Source organism: Ochotona princeps, chromosome 12, assembly GCF_030435755.1.
Source record: "Ochotona princeps isolate mOchPri1 chromosome 12, mOchPri1.hap1, whole genome shotgun sequence".
In the NCBI taxonomy this organism is placed as follows: domain Eukaryota; kingdom Metazoa; phylum Chordata; class Mammalia; order Lagomorpha; family Ochotonidae; genus Ochotona; species Ochotona princeps.
The window spans coordinates 23,245,987-23,266,709 of record NC_080843.1 but is presented as its reverse complement, the minus strand read 5'-3'; positions in this window follow the sequence as shown (position 1 = coordinate 23,266,709).

Genomic DNA, 20,723 nt, shown 5'->3' with positions numbered 1-20,723 from the left:
ACTGGATTCTTATTGTTGGTTCATGCAGGCAAGGAAAGGGCAATCACTTTAAAGCATTTTGATCAATGCTCATGTTTTTACATTTCAGCTTCACAATAAGTATACATCTCTGACACTAAACATCACATAACAAAACACTAATTTAATAAATTATATCCCATTTGACATTTAGATTTACACCAACCATGGTTAGAATATGGATAGTTTGCTATACACTTTGAGGTAACTCTTTCTGGAGTGTAGCCCGTCTAATAAAGTGGTACATTGCTATCTCTAGAAAGAATTAAGGGCAAGTACTGGAGATCAGTACTTTCTGGCAGTTTTCAAAAATTAAAATACAATCAGAAAACATACACATGAAAAAATGCTCAGGATCTCTACCACAGGGAAATAAAAATAAAAACTACAGTGAGATTCCACAGTTAGAATGGCTACCATTCAGAAATCAGAATTAATAAAGTTTGGTAAATACATGAAATCTAGGTAGACTTTTACATTGGTACATGTTTTATGATCAATAACTTGTAACATCGATTATTTGCAAAATGTACACACCTATAAAATAGAATGTTCTAATTGTAAAGTTCTATCCTGAGAAATATTGATAGACAAAACTTACAAGCTATGAGAATACAACGTATATTTTTCAACAGCAAGCTAAATTAGTAAGAGTATAGAATTGGTTAAAAAAAAAAAAAACTACAGGCACTGATAGCATAGCAGGCCTATCCTCCACCTATGGAACATTCTAAATGAGCCTGGGAAAGCAACAGAGGATGGGCTCAAGTGCTTGGACCCTTATACCCATGTGAGAGACCTGGAAGAAGCTCCTGGCTTTCAGCTTTGGACTGTCCAAGTTCTGGCCATAATGGCCAGTTGGGACGTGACCCAATCTACTTCTATATAACTCTTTCAAATAAAATAAATAAAAATTTTTAAAAAGTAAAGAGATTGGCAAAAATAAATTATGAAACAGTTTTAAAATAAAATGTTAACTAGCCATTATAATTTTATTAAACATTTTCATTGAAAATCAAGTATTATTAAAACATTACAAACTATATAAACATAAAATACTATGTGCACACAGATTGAAGAGCACATAATCTCCTTGGATTTAAACATTATGTTTAGATAGTGGGACATGAATGAATCACTATTTTTCTACTGGCTTATATGTATAATGTGGTTTTTTCAAAGTGAAAATGTATCACCATTATAATAAGAAAAAAATGGAGAATCACATTTTGCTTTATTTTAAAGATAAAAGCTAGATATCCAAAATTGTCAACATAAGTGTCTCTATTACTTTGATATGTGTGCAATAAAAGGGTGGGATTTAAAAAAAACTGGAAAAGAAATTTTAGCATTTGGAACTACAAGCCAAAGGATTTTCCTTGAAAGACATTCTCCCACTGACATGAATTAACAACTACTCAGAGGGTTAGCTCAGCCCCATGATACACTACACGCCATAAGCATCTCCTTTGGAAATTAAAAAAAAAGATTATTTATATATGCAACTCCAAAATCCAAAGTATTTCAATTTTGCCCAATGTATAAAATAATATATGGCATCTGGTTTTTCTCATCTGTTGATGGTTTACTGTTAAGATAGGAAGATGCAAGGAAAGAGGAACTTCACAAGAAAAAAAGCAAGTTTCCTTGGAGTGTGTTGAAATTCCCTAGATGCAGTGTCCACAGTCACGTCAATCAGAGTCCCCAAGCAAATTGTACCTGATCATGCATTCATGGCTTTGCTCTGCCTGGAAGGTTTTCCGTGCCTTCTCAGCCTAGGGAAGCTCTTCCCTATCTTGAAAACCCAATTCTAATATTTTCTTCTTCCTATATATCCCTCGAAAGCCTTCTGCCCTGCCCCTCTCAACTCCCAGAGGGTAGAATCAGAATTAATTTTTCTCTTCTTTAAGCATCCATAGCACTTTTTCTCATAATGCTAATACAGAAAGAATCATAACGCATTGTGACAAATGCTTTGCCAGTTTGGTTTTCCTCATCCTTTTAGCAGGGAAAGTCAGGGAGAAGAGGGGCATGGCACTAACATGTACTCAGTCCCTAGAGTTCATCAGGCACTGTCTACACTAAGTGACATTGCTTGTCATTTCTTATGTTCCTATCAAACAGTCTTGGATGTATGCAGTATTATCTTCGTTCTATAATGGAGAAACTGGACTTTCAGAAAGCTTATTCAATTTTATAATAGTAATATAGCTGGTATCATAGAGTGGATTGTGTTCTCCCAAAATTTTTACATTGAAGTGCTGAACTTCAATATGATATCATTTATAAGTGGGACTTTTAAGAGGTCGTTAGATTTAGATGGAGTACTGCGATCCTCATGATACAATCAACACCCATTTGACATGGGAGAAACCAAAGCTCTCACTCTCTGTTGCTCTCACCCCACTCTTCCTATTCCATATAAGGCCACATCCAGAGGGTAGCTGCTCTTCCTCATCCAGAGGAAGAGAGGCCATACCAAAATCCAACTCTGTTGGCACAATAATCCCAGATGGCCAGCTTCTAGACTTAGGAAAAAAATATTTTCCATTTATATAACCTAGTCTATGGCAGACTATTAAATACAACATAGCTGCTGAATACCAGAGCCAGCACTTCAATTTTGAATTTTCCATAATGCCATGATGTTTCTCAATGTGAAATGTGCATCATTTGCCTTTACAACCTCAGCTTGTGGAAGAGTGAGTAGAAAGTAATAGATTGAGCGTCAGCAGAAAGTACAATATATTAAATGAATGAATGATTGTAGATAGATAGAAAGGTAAACACTTAAGCTGGATTTTCAAATTTCATTCATATACAAGTTTAAAGATCTGTGGTTTGGGACAAATCAAATCTGACTATCATGTAGCAAATCTGTACAACCCTCTAGATGACAGAGAACTCACTAGTGTGATCTGGATAGTGGATAAAATATCACAAGTTATTTGTGATAAACTCTTTCCCTAAAAAAGATGACTTTTTTGCCCAAGAAGCAGTTGTGAATGTTTGGAAGCTATATTAAACTTTTGTAGTCACTGCTATCATTACAGAAACCAAGCTTTCAAAATCCAAATTCAGGAAGCATGGGCTTTACATGGGCTTAATTTGCAGTCAATTTTATAGCAGTGGCTTGTAAGATTCACTAATACAATCTCATTCAAAGTAGAACTTGATTTTTATCAAGGCAATCTCAGAAGTGTAATGCACACAACTACTGAGTTCAATTTGCTTTATTTGACAATAATGACAAATATGAGTTTCTTCATTCTATCCTTTTAAATTTGTTAAAATGAGACTATTAAAAAGCCTTCTTGTGCTTGCATGGTTGACAGTTGCAAATCTAGTGACTGTCATATTCATATAAACAGTTCAAGGTCGCAGGGGAAGCTGTGCTTCCTGTTGTGCACAAGCAGGAAGTGTGAGTATCAGAAAACAAGTCATCAAGGTTCTGTTCAGCTTTTACATCTGCTGATTCTATTTCCATAGTTGTAACTATTCCAAGTGAGATGACAGGGATCTCTCTTCCCCACCATTCCGAGCCTTGTGAAATTCTATGCCATCTTTAAAACTCAGCTTAAAGTTCCTTTTTTCCTGAGACCATCTTATGTCCTCTCTGCAATGTTCCTCAACTCTGTCACCCCGGAGAAGCATTCATATTAACCTCTCCATTCTCTGAGCATTCATATAACATTGTTCATTTTGCTAATTTAGAATGACTGAGTGAATTTTAAATGGTATTCTGGCAGCATTGATTTCTCCTTGCCTCACCTTGCACTAGTTATCTGTGCTGGGAAGGACCAAAAAGGTCCTAGGAAAAGACTATCACCATGTGTAACCCCAGGCACAGCATGAGAATGCTTCTCAATCTGCTTTCTCAAGCACATAATTAGAGTGATTTCATATTTCTGTTGTTTGACATAGCAGTTAAGATGCAACCTAGAACACCAATATTCCATATCTGAGTGCCTAGGTTTGAGTCTCAGCTCCACTTCTAATTCCAGCTTCTATGAATGTAGACTCCTGAAAGCAGCAGATGATGGGTCAGAGTCGCACTCTGCCAACCATATTGGTTACATACATTCAGGGTCCAGTCTTACCCAGCCCTGACTGTTGTGGACGATTGGGGCGTGAACCAGTAGAAGAAACACTGCTCTCCCTTTCTCTATACACACATTATCTTTCCACCTCTATCTTGATGTGTATGTTCCAAACAAAATGAAAACAAAATTAAGAGCATAAATTTGAATGTGAGTGCATTCTTGATTACAAAGTACACAACTTTTTTCCTTTTTCATAATGACTATTTACTGTGGTTTATTTTATGCTTACATCAGATCTTGCATTACTTTAATAGTGATTTATAATCTGGCACATTCCTTATATGATTTCAGGTATGTAAACATTAAAGGGATCAAGTTTTTAGCATTTTCTTGATGTCATTTTTTTCACTTCATTGGCTTCAAATGCCACCCACCCTCAAAGAACAATTCAAAATAAGAGTTTCAGGAGCTTTCCTGTCATTTTCACAACATGTAAGCTGCAAGTCAGAAGTTGCCAGTGCGTACTTGGAGACCAGTGTCATCAGGAAGTCATCAGATATCTGTGACAATAGCAAGAAGAAAATCAAGTCTCATCCAGCCATTATTCTCTTCACTTAAGCTTCAGTTCCTTTCGGGACTATTCATAGACTTCTAGCTTGCAAGAGCATAACTTTTATGACAATCTCCAAAAATATGCCTAGCTCACATATACCAACCATGGGATAATTCCATAAAAGTTATCAGTGCACCTGCTCTTAAATCCTACAGCACGACCCAATATAGTTAAAAGATGTAAATGTAAAAAAAAATGTAGATAGAAACCTCATGCTAGAGCCATTACAGGAATAGCTGAAAGACCGAACGTAAATGAATATTCCAATGCATAGTAACAAGGTGGTCAGGCACTCCTAAAACTACGTTAACATGACTATACAGAGATCAGAAGAAATTTAATATGAAGCCTTGATACAGTTATTAAGCCATCAGTGGGAATCTAGATGATGATGTCACAGCTAGGGGAAGAAGGACAAGGTGTGCAAAGTTGGACGCGATCCAGTCTGTGCTGTAGATTTATGCAGTTAATTTTGTCCCCTGACTGCATTCAGATGAGCATTTTTACTCGACATACACCAAGAAAATTGCTGCATTATAGCTGTGTTAATGGTAATCAGCATGCTAATGAGCACCAGAAGGTCGTTACAGCAAAGAGAGGTTCAAAGATGTATAACCTAGAGGAAACAAGAACGTAATTCTTCAGGGAATGCAAGTGTCTTGTTTGTAGGTCATAGATTATTTGTTTTGGTCATTGCATTGCACAGGGAGTTTAATTTAAGCAGGAAAAAAAATGAAGCTTTTTGAATTGTGAGTGCAACCCAGCTTAATTAAGAAAAGTAACACTGGATAGCTTTGAATTTGTGTTTAAAAAAAAAAAAGTTCCTTGCAGACCCAGGCTAGTACTAAATAGTGCTATCCAATGTGGAATTGCATCTATGATGATGATGCAAACAGGGGCTTTGTGTGTTTATTTAAGTAATAAGGTACTGTGTAGCACAAACAGGGTCAAAATATCAAGGGTGAAAAAGGCAATATTCAGAAATTCAGTTCAAGTTTATACAAACAATTTGACGGTCACAGCATTCTGAGGGAATTAAAAAATACTTCTGATGTGAATTTTTTCTTCAAAAGGTTAAGCATTTTTTGAAACTGACAAAGTAGGGCCTTCAATCAGAAACACTGATAGTACTATTGATTAAGAATACTAGTGACAGAAATCATGGGCAAACTTGGGTAAGCTGCGTAGCTCCACTCCGTCACCACCACCAGAAACTTCCTGCCCTACGAAGACCTGAGGCACAATATTAGCTCATCAATCACCGTATCATATCAATAGAACAAAATCATAGCATCATTTGCTTAAAATCATTGTTCCTGGTATGTATGTATATATATGCTTACCCTTAATGCTTCCTGGGTATGTATGTATGTATATATATGTAGGTATATATATACACACCTTCCTGGGTATGTATGTATATATATGTAGGTGTATATATATATATATGTATATGTGTGTGTGTGTATATATGTATATATATATATGTATATATATGTATATGACATATATATATGTATATATATACACACACACACACACACACACCTTCCTGGGTATGTATGTATGTATATGTAGGTATATATATATATATATGTATATATATATGTGTGTGTGTGTATATATATACACACACACACCTTCCTGGGTATGTATGTATGTATATGTAGGTATATATATATACACACCTTGCTGGGTATGTATGTATGTATATATATGTAGGTATATATATACACACACCTTCCTGGGTATGTATGTGTGTATATATATATGTAGGTATATATATACACACCTTGCTGGGTATGTATGTATATCTATATTTCAAATTAAACCAATGATTTTATTGTTTGGATCCATACTGGTACCTTTTCCCAGAACACATGGGGCATACACCCACTCCTAAATTGTGTTATGCCTCACAGAATTAATTGAGCAGAGAGTAATAGGTTTCATGTCCACCTGGGGAAAAAGAAAAGCAAAAAGAAAGATGAAAGGTAGAGAAAGGAAGAATAGGGAAAGGAAAGAAAAATAAGAAAACAAGGAATGAGCAAAGGGAGAGCGGGTGGGAGCAATCATGGCATTGCTTGAAGATGGGAAGGAAACATAATATTTAACAATTTATCAATTTTACAGTATTATAGGGAACTATGATTAAAAAGCAAGATTTTATTCCACTCAGAAAAAAAATCCCATCATAAAAGTAGCAGAAACAAGATGCAATTTTATAATTGGATAAGTCTTAAAACTGTGGTGTGTGTCAAAAACTATCCACTGACAGATTTCAATGGCAGTAAAAAATTCTCCCCTTTTAAACAGCTAACCAGTGATTTGCACACATATTATCAAGATTAGCAATAATAGTGTTCAAGTCAGAGAACTCCAAACTTGACTTGACAACTGGCCTGACCACCTGCCTTAGCTGAGTGAGTTTATTCGGGAGGCAGTTCTGCAACTAGGAACAAAATGCTCACCAAAGGTCGGCATTGACTGGGTGAGAGGAATGCCAGTCCTCTGTAATCTCTTTTCCAAGGTGTGATTCTTGGGTTCTCAACAAAGACAATAGCTAATACTAATTAGAGACATATATAGGCTTCATAGGAGACACATGCATTTCAAAAGGAGGAGAGAGTAAATTGTAATTACAAGTTTCCTAAGAAAGAGAACGCTCTTACCTCATTTACAACAAAGAGCATTAAACCTCTCTCTCTCTCTCTCTCTCTCTCTCTCTCTCTCTCTCTCTCTCTCTCTCCCTCTCTCTCTCTCTCTCTCTTTCTCCCTCTTTTCACATTAGTCCTTAAAATCAGCAACCCTGGTTTTAACCTGAATAACTGCCTGGGATTTGGGCTGCTGGTTCCAGACCAAAGAATGACCTGGAGTCTTACCAGAGCGATAGATGCCCTTCACATTATCATCTCGGGGCTGGGACAAGGACCTTGCACCTCAGCCAGCTCTCTGTGGCACTGAAGTCCACACTCAGTAACGAGTAAGTTCTACCGCTTGGCATGTGGCTCCAGTCTCCCTGCAGGAATAGGAGCCACCACTTCCCAGATGGATCCGTGGGGTAAAGACTTTTGGCTATGTGATTTCAGAATTAAGGGACCCTGCACATAAAGAAAAGCTGCACTGAGACTGTTAGGAAATTGCTTCTCAAAACAGAGCTCCGTTGGGACCTTCAAGGCAGTCTTCAAGCACATCTGGTTAGTCCTCAAAGATCCATGTTGTCCTTCAAACTTCTCAGCACACATTATTCAGATTGCCTGTTCTCCCTCTCCCCCCATTACATAGGTCCTAACTCTGTGTGTAAGGAGCAATCCATGTCCTTATGGCTTTGATCCAATATGTGTACTTATGCTGTTGGAGACTGGAAAAGAAAGCAAAATAGAAAGAACTAATATCTATACTTTTTTACAACTTACAAAGCTATTTTCTGTGGATTCTTTAATTTTATCAATATCTCTTTTCTTCTTCTTCTTCTTCTTCTCCTTCTGCTTCTTCTTCTTCTCCTTTTTCTTCATTTTTAATTTTATGATAGAATTCCATAGGCTCTGGGGCTTCCCTTACCCCCTCCTCAAATTACTTCCCCTGATTTCCCCCGTATTCTTACTATAGTGTAGTTCTTCATAAGCAGTCCTAAGTCCATCATTCTGCTACTTAAGTGTCTCCTGACAACGCAGATACAGACAATGCCAGACAGTCCCACATCCTGTTGTCAAGATACCCGACAGTTTCACTGGGAGTCCACCTTTGATTTGGAAGTAGAGATGCATTCTGCACTGTATCTGTTATACTCCTAGCCAGTATGTCGGTCATTAGTTATCATAAACCACAATTTTGTCCCATCTCCAGTAAATGAAACTCCCCAGGGAACCCTAACCTCTCATCCCCTTTATTTTCTTCATTTATTCTCACTATAATTTTTAGTCTCTACTGTTTGATTGAGTACAGACTAATTGCAATCAAAGAATTAGGTCTTATCTCAGAAAAATGTTCCTAGTAGAGATGCTCTTAGCACCAACTCTTCCTTTGTTAAGTTAATCTGCTAAATACTACTCCAGTCTTACAATTAAAATAAAGAAGACGTTCCTGTAGGATCATATGGATATGTTAAGAATTTTCTCCTTCCTTTCCCGAGCAGATACACTGAAAATATTTTTATTCCTCACATGCCACACAGAACTAAAACACCTAAGAGGGAACCCTGTTCAAGGAAACCTTAGTTCTCTCAGGAGTATACTCCATGTCAGGGATAAGGTCAGCTTGTCTTAGTTGCTTCAGGCTGTTGTAACAGAAGTACAATAAACTGGGTTTTTTGCAAACAACAAAAAAACCTTATTTCTGACAGTTTCAGAGGTTGAAGAGTGCAAGATGAAGATGCTGACAGATGTGATGTTTGGTGAGAGCCAGCTTCCTAGCTCCTTGATTTTATTCATTGTAACATCACATGGTGGAAGGGACAATTGGTGTAGATTTCTCTTGTGTCTTTTTATGTAAAGGCCTTATGCCCATTCTTTAGGCTGCTCCTCAGGTTAATATTTCAACACAGCAGGTTGAAAGGTTAGCTCACACTTCATCCTGATTGATTCAAGCTCTCACAGACACTAATGCTGCTTTACTCAGATCTGAAATACAGTGTCCACACATACAAAGTAAGGGGCATATGACTTCATATACTGTCTAGCACTAGCTGACATGCTGCCTCTGGGTGTGCCCTGACTGACCCATGCACAAGTCTTCAGTTCAGCTGTCAGCTGGAACTCATGCAGGTGGCGAACTTGTGGTTATTCTTTTGGTTCTTGGGTCCCTACAGACCTATTACCTAATCCTTGGCACAACTTTGTTCTGCTATTTGCAAGGCAGGTTGGCCATGTGTCAACACAGATTATTCAGTGTGAGGAAAGTGAGAAGACCTCCAGGGCTTTAGTTTGATCAAACTGCTAGTCCTTGCTGACGAGGCTCTTCTGACCCCTGTCCTTCCAAGGAATGCTGTGTTCTCCCTGACCCCAGACGGCTGCTTACCGTCAGTGTCCCCTTCCACACCACCAACTACTGCCACTTTCCCAATCCAAGCACAAGAAGAGAAAACAGGATGGCATTTCACTCTCCTCTCTCTTCTTCCTCCCACAATCTCCTGAGGTTAATTTTAAAAATAATAAAAGCAAGTCTACACCTTCCCCTACTTGCTCCACCAGCCTGAATATCCTTTACAGGAAAATCTCTACTTAACTTATACCAGAATATCAAATGAAGGGATTTACCTAACAAAATACTTTTCCTGTAAAGTTATGTTTTTTGGGTATGTGTGTGTGTTTGGAGGATTTTTACATTTAAAAATAGTTTGTTTTGTTTTATGATACAGTTCCATAGGTTCTGGTGTTGCACATGCCCTTCCCAAGGTCCCCCTGCCACACTCCCCTACACACATACCATTGATTTTCCCTCTAGTTTTACAATGGATATCCTTCATGAACAGTCACAAGTCCATCATGCTGTTCTTGAAGTGTTTCCTGACAATGTAGGCATAGACATTGTCAGGGAGTCCGTCATCTTCCTGTTATTATATATTCAGTTCTTTCACTGGGAGTCCATCTTTGGTCTGTATGCTTAGAGACTTACAGCACTTAGTCTCCATATCTGAACATATCAGTCCCTGCTATACTTCCATTATACATCACCTAAATACAGAACCAGTGAGAACAGTCCACAACAGGGTGAAAATAATAAATTTTCATTGACATGAAGTTAACAAACATGCTATAAAAATAAAAATGCATCACAAGAATGGTGAAAACAGGAATTGAAAACCTTCTTGTAGGAATAGATGCTAGTGTGTGACCTTTGTGGCACGGAAGGAATTATAATTAAAAACTAGACACTCATTACTCATGATATGAGCAAAACAGCTTTGAAATGGACATTCACAATCTCAAGTGTTTGCAAGCAATCCATTTCTTATGGATGATCAATTAATGAATCACAAGAACTTATTGGGAGAGACACAAATAACTAGGAAGTATGAAAAGATAAGATTTATAGCAAAAACAATTAGATTTAACACTACAAAACTGCAAATTGAAACAAGAAAGAGCCATTCCATAAGAAGGTGAACAAAACAACCCCTCGCCGTATCAGCACTGAGTTTTTTGATGAAAGTTATCTTACATTAGAGTAAACACATGGTATGTGACCTTTTGGGAATGACTCATTTCCCTTAGCATAATGGTCTCTAATTCAGCCCATTTGGCTACAAACGATTGTATTTCATTCTTTTTAATAGCTAAGTAGTACTCCATAGAATAGATAAACCACAGTTTCTTTATCCAGTCCTCTGTCAGTGGGGATTATTTGGTTTTTAATGCAAAAAGCTAATTACCTTCTTTCTTTTTGCATGTGGCCAAGCACGTTTTGTTTCTCTCAAATGCGCCTTTCCTTCTTCCTTGCCACAAAAGCTCTGGTTTTGTAACATTCAGGCTGATGCATCAAGGACTCAGAATCCCTCCCATATGAGTATGCAGATGTTGTCAGTTACTCCTTGTGTGTGACACTCCTTGTCTGTCAGCCAACTTGACACTATGAGAAGACCTGGACTTAGAAGAGATGGGTGACGTTGAGGTTGGCAAGGCAGACATATGGGGGAAAAAACCTCCTGAATGTCATCTTTGGATTTCAAAATTTGAAATGATCTAACTTACAGATGCGCTTATGTAGAAACTTGTATGTGAGTGAATATATTTGCCTTATTATTAAGGTCATTTCTACTTGAAATGGCATGCTTTAAAAAGTTTGAGAGAGAGAGGTGGTGGGACCAGTCATTTTACACCACAAATGCACACAACATTCAGGACTAGGCTAGGCTGAAGTCAGGAGCCAAGAATTGCATGAATGTTTACCACATGGCTGGTGGCAGGAACCCAAGTATTTGGGTCATCATGAACTAACTCCAAGACACATTAGCAAGATATTGGATTAGAAGCAGAGACCAGAGTTGGACCAGGCATACTGTGTAAGTAATGGGCATCCTAAAGTGTCTGCTGTGCCACAAACCCACCCCCCACATGGTTTTATGTTCATTGCAATTGAGTTTTCTTTTTGATATGCTAACTTTCTGGAACATTTATAATCTGCTTTAAGGCAGGTAAATAGCCTAGATTATTAAATCAAACTAGAAAAGCAATGCTCATAAGAATGATTGTTGGAGTAAATTTTATGAAAATCCACAGTTGTTCCTTCACATAAGATTGTCACCACCATTGCGCTAGTTTTGGATCTCTTTATCATTTCTCAAAGCAATCTGTAACAACTTCCTGTTTTTCATGTCACACACTGCCTTTGATTCATTCTGTTTATTAATTCTGTAGTATCTTACTAAATACAAAGGTTGGGGCAGGCGTTTGATCCAATGGTTACATTGCCACTTGGGATATCTGCATCCATCCTGAAGTGAATAGTTTGACTCCTGACTACCATGTTTGTAACCCAGCTTCTGGCCAATGCATACTTCGATCGCTCATGTACTTAGGTCCCAGCCATCCACCTTGGAGACCCAGGTGGAGTACCAGGCTCTTGGGTTCTGCCTGGCGCATCCTGGTTGTTGTGAATGTTTGGGAATCAAATCAGAACATGGGGTTTCTGTGTGTCTCTCCCCACCAAATAAAATGAAAATTAAAGAGTAGGATGGCAAGTTTCATTAACTGTATATATGAAATACAAGAGTGATGTTTCATTTATATAACTAAAATGAAATAGGCAAAACAGAAAAGAAAAACTGTAATAACACACAAATCTAATGTGACTACTAAAAATTGTTTTTCCACCACCTCTGTGTTGAAGTTCAACAAGCTGCACACAAATAACAAAATCCGTTGTCATTAGTTACTGGCCTGGCATTGTGTTTCCATCACTGCCTGGCATCTGTGTCCCAATCAACACATTCTGTCAACGCCTGGATTCACATACTTACTCCTGGCCTATGTGCTTTGATCAAATTGCCTATGCATTGAAGACTGATAAATTCTCACTCAGCCTTCTTGACTTAGCTGAAGTCTAATGATATCCAGAGGTGCTTCTCTAAGAAATTCCAAGGAGGCGTACATTTACTGTCATTCACTAGCTGCAGTTTGGCTGTACTTCTGCTATTGCAACCCTCACTCCATAGCACTTTGTATCCAACCGTTTCCCATGGAGTTAATGGATTTATTGGTAAACAAACCTTACAGATGTTTGTATCTTAATCACTTGGCATAACTCCTAGGATGTAGAAAAATAGCACTGTTTAACCTAAGTTCTGCGTAGGTTCAAGCTCTGGTTCCACTATATCCTACTCACAGATTTGAGTAAGATAATCTTCCTAGGACCCAGCACGATAGTGTAGCAGTTAAAATCCTTGCCTTGCACGCTCCAGGATCCCATATGGTTCTAATCCCGGCGGCCCCGCTTCCCATCCAGCTCCCTGCCTGTTGCCTGGGAAAGCAGTCTAGGACAGCCCAAAAGCTTTGGGACCCTGCACCCACGTGGGAAACCTGGAGGAGATCCTGGCTCCTGGTTTCGGATTGGCTCAGCTCCAGCAGTTTTGGTCACCAGGGGAGTGAACCATTCAGACGAAGATCTTCCTCTCTGACTCTCCTTCTCTATATATCTGCCTTTCCAATAACAATAAATAAATCTTCGAAAAAAGATAATCTTCCTATACTTTACTTCTACATCAAATAGGAAATACAATGGCATCTGCAATTGATATTAATACTACTAGCACTGTTGTAAGGATTACAGAGATTATTCATGTAAAATACTTGGAATTGTATCTGACTCATTATAAACATTCAAATACAAGTTGATTTACAATTAGTTTAAAAATCATTAACACTCAACAAAGGGTTTCGGTTAGCCACTATTTTCTTATCTAGATGGCTGAATTCACAGGTTATAAGGGCCATGGTTTCTTTTCCCAAATGTTTTTATTCTACAGTCTGTGATACCCTGTTTCCTGCACAGAGCATTTACCATTTGAATGGATTGTGGAGGGTGTGCACATGAATGCTTCTCACAAAAATCTCACAACAAACAATAATGCGTACGTTGAATTTGAGTCTTTCTCATCTCCTTCTTGATACTTAGGGCTGAGACGAGAAGGTCCCCAGAGAAACCAGGAGGATAAAAAGATTAGTACACACAATGTAAGCTGTATTGTGTAAAGTTATGAAAGAAAGTTTTGGTCTCTGTATCAGGAAGCAGCGCTGTGAGCTGTTTAGTATTGGTAGGCAGTCATTTAATCTCACCAAATCTAGGTTTCCATATAGAAAATGGAAGGAAATCTTGTTTCACCTACAAGGTGGGTAGGAGGAGTTGAAGAATTTGATCATGTCAGTGTTCACTTGTCAAACATCTGATAATTTGCAAACGAAGATAATTTGCTAATTATACCATCAAAAACCTTCTCTTAACTCTGTAGCTTCGGGTCCGGAGGTGTGGCCTAGTGGCTAAAGTCCTCACCTTGAAAGCCCCGGGATCCCATATGGGCGCCGGTTCTAATCCCAGCAGCTCAACTTCCCATCCAGCTCCCTGCTTGTGGCCTGGGAAAGCAGTCGAGGAGGGCCCAAAGCATTGGGACCCTGCACCTGCGTGGGAGACCCGGAAGAGGTTCCAGGTTCCTGGCTTCGGATCGGCGCAGCACCGGCTGTTGTGGTCTCTTGGGGAGTGATTTATCAGACGGAAGATCTTCCTCTCTGTCTCTCCTCCTCTCTGTATAGCTGAGTTTGTAATAAAAAAAGATAAATAAATCTTTAAAAAAAAAAAAGATTTAAAAACAAAAACAAACAAACAAAAAATAACTGTAGCTTCAATTTGATCTCTGAAACACCTTTAATAATCTCAAGGGATAAATTACAGTGTGAAGGACTTCACACAGAGGCCAATACCAATGTGGTATGTATGTAAGCATGTGCTTGCACACAAACATGTATTTGTATACATGTACATACATACATGCCTATATGCTTAACGTACTTATCCATTACACATACTGTGCACGCATACTATAAAATCAAATTATTCATGTTTGTATCAAGATAAAATAAAATAATTTATTCTAATGGCTACCAAAGAGCAGTATGAAATTAGCCTCAAATGACTGTGAAAGAGCATTATGTTCCAGTTTACCACAAACCAAGGAAACCTTGTATATCCTACAGTTCTACTTTTTCTTTTTTTTTTTTTTTCCTTTGTGGTGACGCTGAGAATAATGCCCTTAGGTTTTTCTTGGAAAATATATAGATACAGAGCAAAAGAAGCTGTAAAGATGCACACAGAGATACTGCAATTAAAGAGTCGGGATAATCTGTTGACGTTTAACACAGCATTTCTGTACTATCAAAGCTTCCTCAAATCATTGATTTTAACATAATGTAATTCAACAGAAATGTTACTTTAGATGTGAGAAAATTCTATAGAAGGAAACATACTGGATGAAGTATTGCTTGTGGTGTAATTTTAATTCTAAAAGATCTTGCTAAGAGGGCTTATTTAAATAGGTTCTCCCTGAGATGAATATTTAGGGGGAAAATTCCTACAGGATGATTTATAGCAAAATTATATGAACAGAATGAAGGACAGAAGAATTTTATTAGAAAAGGGTCTCATTTCCACAAAATATAAATTATACCTTTTAGAAAATATATTGAATTTTATTAATATTCTGTAGACAGCCTGAAGTGTTAATCTCCCCCACCCACCTATAAGACTTTCATTATGATGTACAAGGTGTATTTACCCTTTAACCAAATCATTTTTGAGCAACTTGGTGAGTCTCCAGTTTACACATCCTACAAAATATTTTCATTGCAGTTACATAGCATATGCTTTGTATTGTTGCCACATTCAATGACATGAATGTGTGGAGTAAATATTTTATATGTCATTTTAATGCTTTTTGTTAATAGCACACAGAAATGCATATTTATCATGAAATCTATTTGATATCTAAGGTGAATGTTTCTCCAACTTCCACTGTTACTTTTATTATTTTTATCATTATCTGTTATCATCTTTTAGACCATTTTTACAATACAGATACAAGCAATTTCAGTATTTTCTGTTCCATGATTAAAATCATACTTCCTTCATCTGGAAATTTATAGTAGGTCATTGAATACTGTGTTTCTGTCTGGCATTTGAATGTGACCTCATTTAGACCTTGGTAACTAATATTTTTGATGAAGAAATTGACTTATTATGATACAAAGAACTTGGTTATAAATCAAATCTCTAGCAGTCTTGAAAATTGAGCCATTCTTGGGATGGTGACTTTCTTATAATGGATATAAGCAAACTGTCCATGAGTGTAGTGTAGTTTTTAGCAAGGACAAGTGAGAATTTAAATTTTCTTTAATTTGAAAGTGAAAAATAAGAAGGAGAATAAAGAAAAAGCCATGAGATTAAGATGACTACATACACTGGGACTCTTAGACAAATATAAAATAAAGTTTTGCTCTTAAATATACAACAAAGAAAGCAGGTGATATATTTTACCACCGAGAACATTCAAAATGGGACCCATACTCCCTATTCCATTCAACACATCTGTGAAAATATGCCACTGATCAATTATCATTCACTATAGAATAGGAACAATCTTGTTTTAAAAGCTACACTTGAAATAAAAGCAGAAACTGAACCTTTCTTATACTTCTGTGAACACCTTGAAAACTTCTCTATTGTTTCCTCACTGTGTACCAGTCAAGATCAGCTTCCATATCACCTCCAAAGGAGAACTTCAATACAGATCTCTTCAATATAGCTGGATGTTTGAAAGCACAGTTTGTCGGCATTTCACCCACATTCTTCCATAAGCTTGCAACCCTAGCAGAGTGGCACCGGAGGGAAATTCTTCATATTTATTATCCCTTAAAAACTCAGGCACCCTCAGATAATAAATGCAAGTCCAAAATACATTTAGTTGACCCACAGAATAAATGTTTGAGAATCTGTAACTTCTTTTTTTAAAAAAAGAAATAGGAAATCAATGCATTTACTTGATGATTCAGTTACATAATGGAGATTTTATTGCTTCATATATTCATACTTAACAACATAATTGCACTCTCTCATTCTCTCTTCTCATTCTACTCTTGTTTTCCTTTTAGTCTTTCTGATTACATACTTTCAATTTGCCGTTTACTCATAAGCCTAATTCTACACTAAAAAAGAATTCAACAAGTAGTGAGTAGAATGACTGCTGTTCCTCGGGAGTATGGACAGCAGATATAAACAGCAGCCAGACCTCAAAGTGCCAACTTCACTCACACCCATTATATTTTTGTGTTCCATCCTAGTTTTCCCGAGTCAGAACTTCTTTATATGAATAAAAAAATGAAAGCAAAGAATTAGATATAACATCATTTAGTATGAAATCTACCTTCTTATTAATTTTCAAATATATAATACATTATTGCTGACTAGGAAGTATGTTGTATGTAGACACACATATATCATCAAACATATGTATATTATTGATATTTATGAATGTATTAAATAGTATAATAAAGTGAGGGGAATTTTTCTGATAAATGTTTAAACATAGATCATAGCTTATACATTTTACAAACTCATTAAACTGTATACATTAAACATATTTCTTTTTTATATCTCAATTATATTATTAAAGTGGTTTTTAAAAATAAGGTGGACAGGGCCTGGCGCCCTGGCCTAGTGGTTAAAGTCCTCACCTTGAATGCGCCGGAATCCCACATGGGCGCCGGTTCTAATCCCAGCAACTCCACTTCCCATCCAACTCCCTGCTTGTGTCCTGGGAAAGCAGTTGAGGACAGCCCAAAGCTTTGGGACCCTGCACCCGTGTGGAGACCAGGAGGAGGTTCCTGGCTCCTGGCTTTGGATCGGCCCTGCACCGGCTGTTGTGCTCACTTGGGGAGTGATTCATCAGACAGAAGATCTTCCTCTCTGTCTGCTCCTCTCTGTATATCTGACTTTGTAATAAAAATAAAATAAATCTTAAAAAAAAAAATAAGGTGAACAGGGGCTGGCGTTGTGGTGGAGGATGCAAAGCCATTACATTGTGGTTAAAGTCATTGCCTGCAATGCTGGAGTTGAATATGGGCACTGATTCATGTCCTAGCTGTATCAGTTCTGATCCAACTCCCTGCTAATGGCCTGGGAAATGCAGCAGAAAATGGACCAAATATTTGGGTTCTTTCATACATTCGGAAGACCTGAAAGAAGCTACCAGCCCCTAATTTTCACCTGGCCCATATTTGGCTATTGCAGTCATTTGGGGAATGAATCAGTAAATAAAAGACACTTCTTTCTCTTTCTCTTTCTCTCTCTGTGTATATGTGTGTCTTCCTGTAACTGTGTATTTAAAATTAACTAAATGCATTAATTTTTTTAATAAATTAAATTTGAAGACCTATCAATAAATATCTCTGAAAAGATAAATAGAAGAGCAAAAGAAAAATCTTTTAGATTTTTAGAATTGTATTTGTCTATTAACTATGTAAATACTAGCATCATTTTATTACAAGGGGATTTTAGAGCTGAGAACATTCTTTAGTCTATGATACACATTTACATAGATGAGGTTACAATGTCAGAGCTATGACACAGCTAAGGCCATACAGTCAACCACTGACAAAGTCAGAGCTTAAACCCACTTGCATCTACAATTTTAAAGCTTTATTTACTTTTATTGGAAAGGCAGATTTACAGAGAGAAGGAGAGATAGAGAGAAAGTTCTCCCATCTGCTGGTTCACTTACCAAATGACTGCAACAGCCAAAGGTGAGCCTACCTGAAACCAGGTGTCAGGAGCATCTTCTGGGTCTCTCATGTGGGTGCAGAGTCCCAAGTCTTTGGGCCATTTGCCACTGCTTTCCCAGGCTACAAGCAGGGAACTGAATGGAAAGTAAAGCAACCAGGAAATATACCATATGACAACCCAGCACTTGAAGAAAGAAGAGTAGCCAATTGAGTCATTTTGCCAGACTCCATCTAAACATGTTTTAACTTCTGTCATTTTCCAACAGCGCAGATCTCAATAAGGTTCAGTTTCGTCCACGGCATCATGCATAACCTTTGTTTTTAAAAGGAAGCAAACACAATAAAATCTATCCACAGTCAACATACTGATTCTTTACACCCTCCTTGGTGGTCTATTCTGGTTTTCATAATTTATCATCACCACTTTAAAAAGATTAAGTGTGCAGATGTTAGAAATGGTGACTGCAGATAAATCATCAATAGATTTCAAGCCATGCATGTATAATATGGGACCTTATATTTATTGAGTATATTTAGTTATATTTATCTATGTATTTAACTCTCATTACATTCCAAAAAGAACTTAAAATGACATAGAAGGTATTCATACACGCTTCTATTTTATTTTTATTTTTTCATGATATGGTTCCATAGGCACAGCAATTTCCCTTTCCACCCCATTACCACTGTGTTCACCCATATTATTATGAAATTGCAATATCCATCTCCAGAATAAAAGGAGGACTCCCAATGAAACTGATACATATCTTTTGTCAAAAGGATGCTAGACTTGCTAACATTGTCTATACTTACAATGCCATGATGCACTTAAATAACAAAATGAAAGACTGACTGTTGCTGAAGGACCATATATGGATTCTATATCCTTTTAGTCAAGTCATAGCATGAATCAGTTACAGATAATAATATCACAACTGGGCAGTTTTGCTGCTTGTTTGGATCTGATGACATTTGCCAGCAAGCAATTTCTTCTAAGTTTGCCCAAGGCAGCATAACAAATTGTAGTCACAATACCCACATAATGTAATTATTCAATAAATCAAACACAAAATTCTGTCCACATTTACTATGCCTATATTGTTGCAAAACTAATATAAATTAGAGTCTATGGATTATTTATATATAAGATTTATTTCTGGATCATACATGACAATTTTAGATCCTCATCTAATTAACGTGAGTCTACTAAATGTCTGTAAATAATTCTGAGCCCTCAAAAAACCAATTCTGCAGAAACCCCTTTCTTGATCTGTTTACCATTTGATTCATTTAGCCAATGAAGCTACTGTCAGTGAAAATTTGGAAGACCAAAGAAAACATAAATATTCTCATTGGCAATATTTTGGAACTTTAAAAATAAAAGTCAGGTTCCTCTCTGTTAAAGCAGAATGTGGAATTCAGTAGCATCTTTTGAAATGACCCGAATTGTATTCCTCACTTCACCTGATTTATCCCTCCATTGGCCCCTGAAGGAGAGCATCATTTTCTTCCTCCTGCCCTCTGTCTTCTATATTTCATTTCAGGTGTCCATCGAGGCAACGAAAGATAAAGCTCTCTGCTTTCCCTTGTAGTAAAGTTCTATATGGAATCAGTTCACCTGTCTGTCACTCCTCATTAAATTCTTACCCTCTTCATTCACATCCTGATCTTTGCAAATGAACATTTGCTTAATAAATGTTCCCAAGACTAACAGTGCAGAGTGAAAATCCCACACAGCAGTAAATTATTAACTCAGTCACAGAGGGAGTGCCATATATGACTTTTCAGAATGAGTTATTATGTGGATCATCATGTAATTATGAATTTTTCAAGCCATGATAGAGGAAAATTGAATATTTAATATTTTATAGACATATTCTACACTGAGGACATCTTTCAAAATTTTATGATAATTTTTAGAGTGAGCAAAGAGCAGAACAAAAGTTACAAAATAATTGCAAACTTGAATATTTAAACACTAGGGACAATGTTGGTTATTTCTCAAATTATATAATGTAACTAAGGCTGTGAACTTTTAATCATAGTGAATTCAAATGGGAAACAATACAACAAAATCAATCTATAAATATATTTGGTTGTTTAAGAAATAAGAATACAGAGCGTACTGTTTCCAAACTGATAAGTTCTAGTGTAAATATTCATGTGAAAACTGGTCTTGAGTGATTTGTTCTAAATGGGTTATTGTTAGACAAATAAAAAAAGTTAATGAGCCATCTGAAATGTTCACAATCAACACCAAGCAGTGGACCCTAAAATATCTTAAAA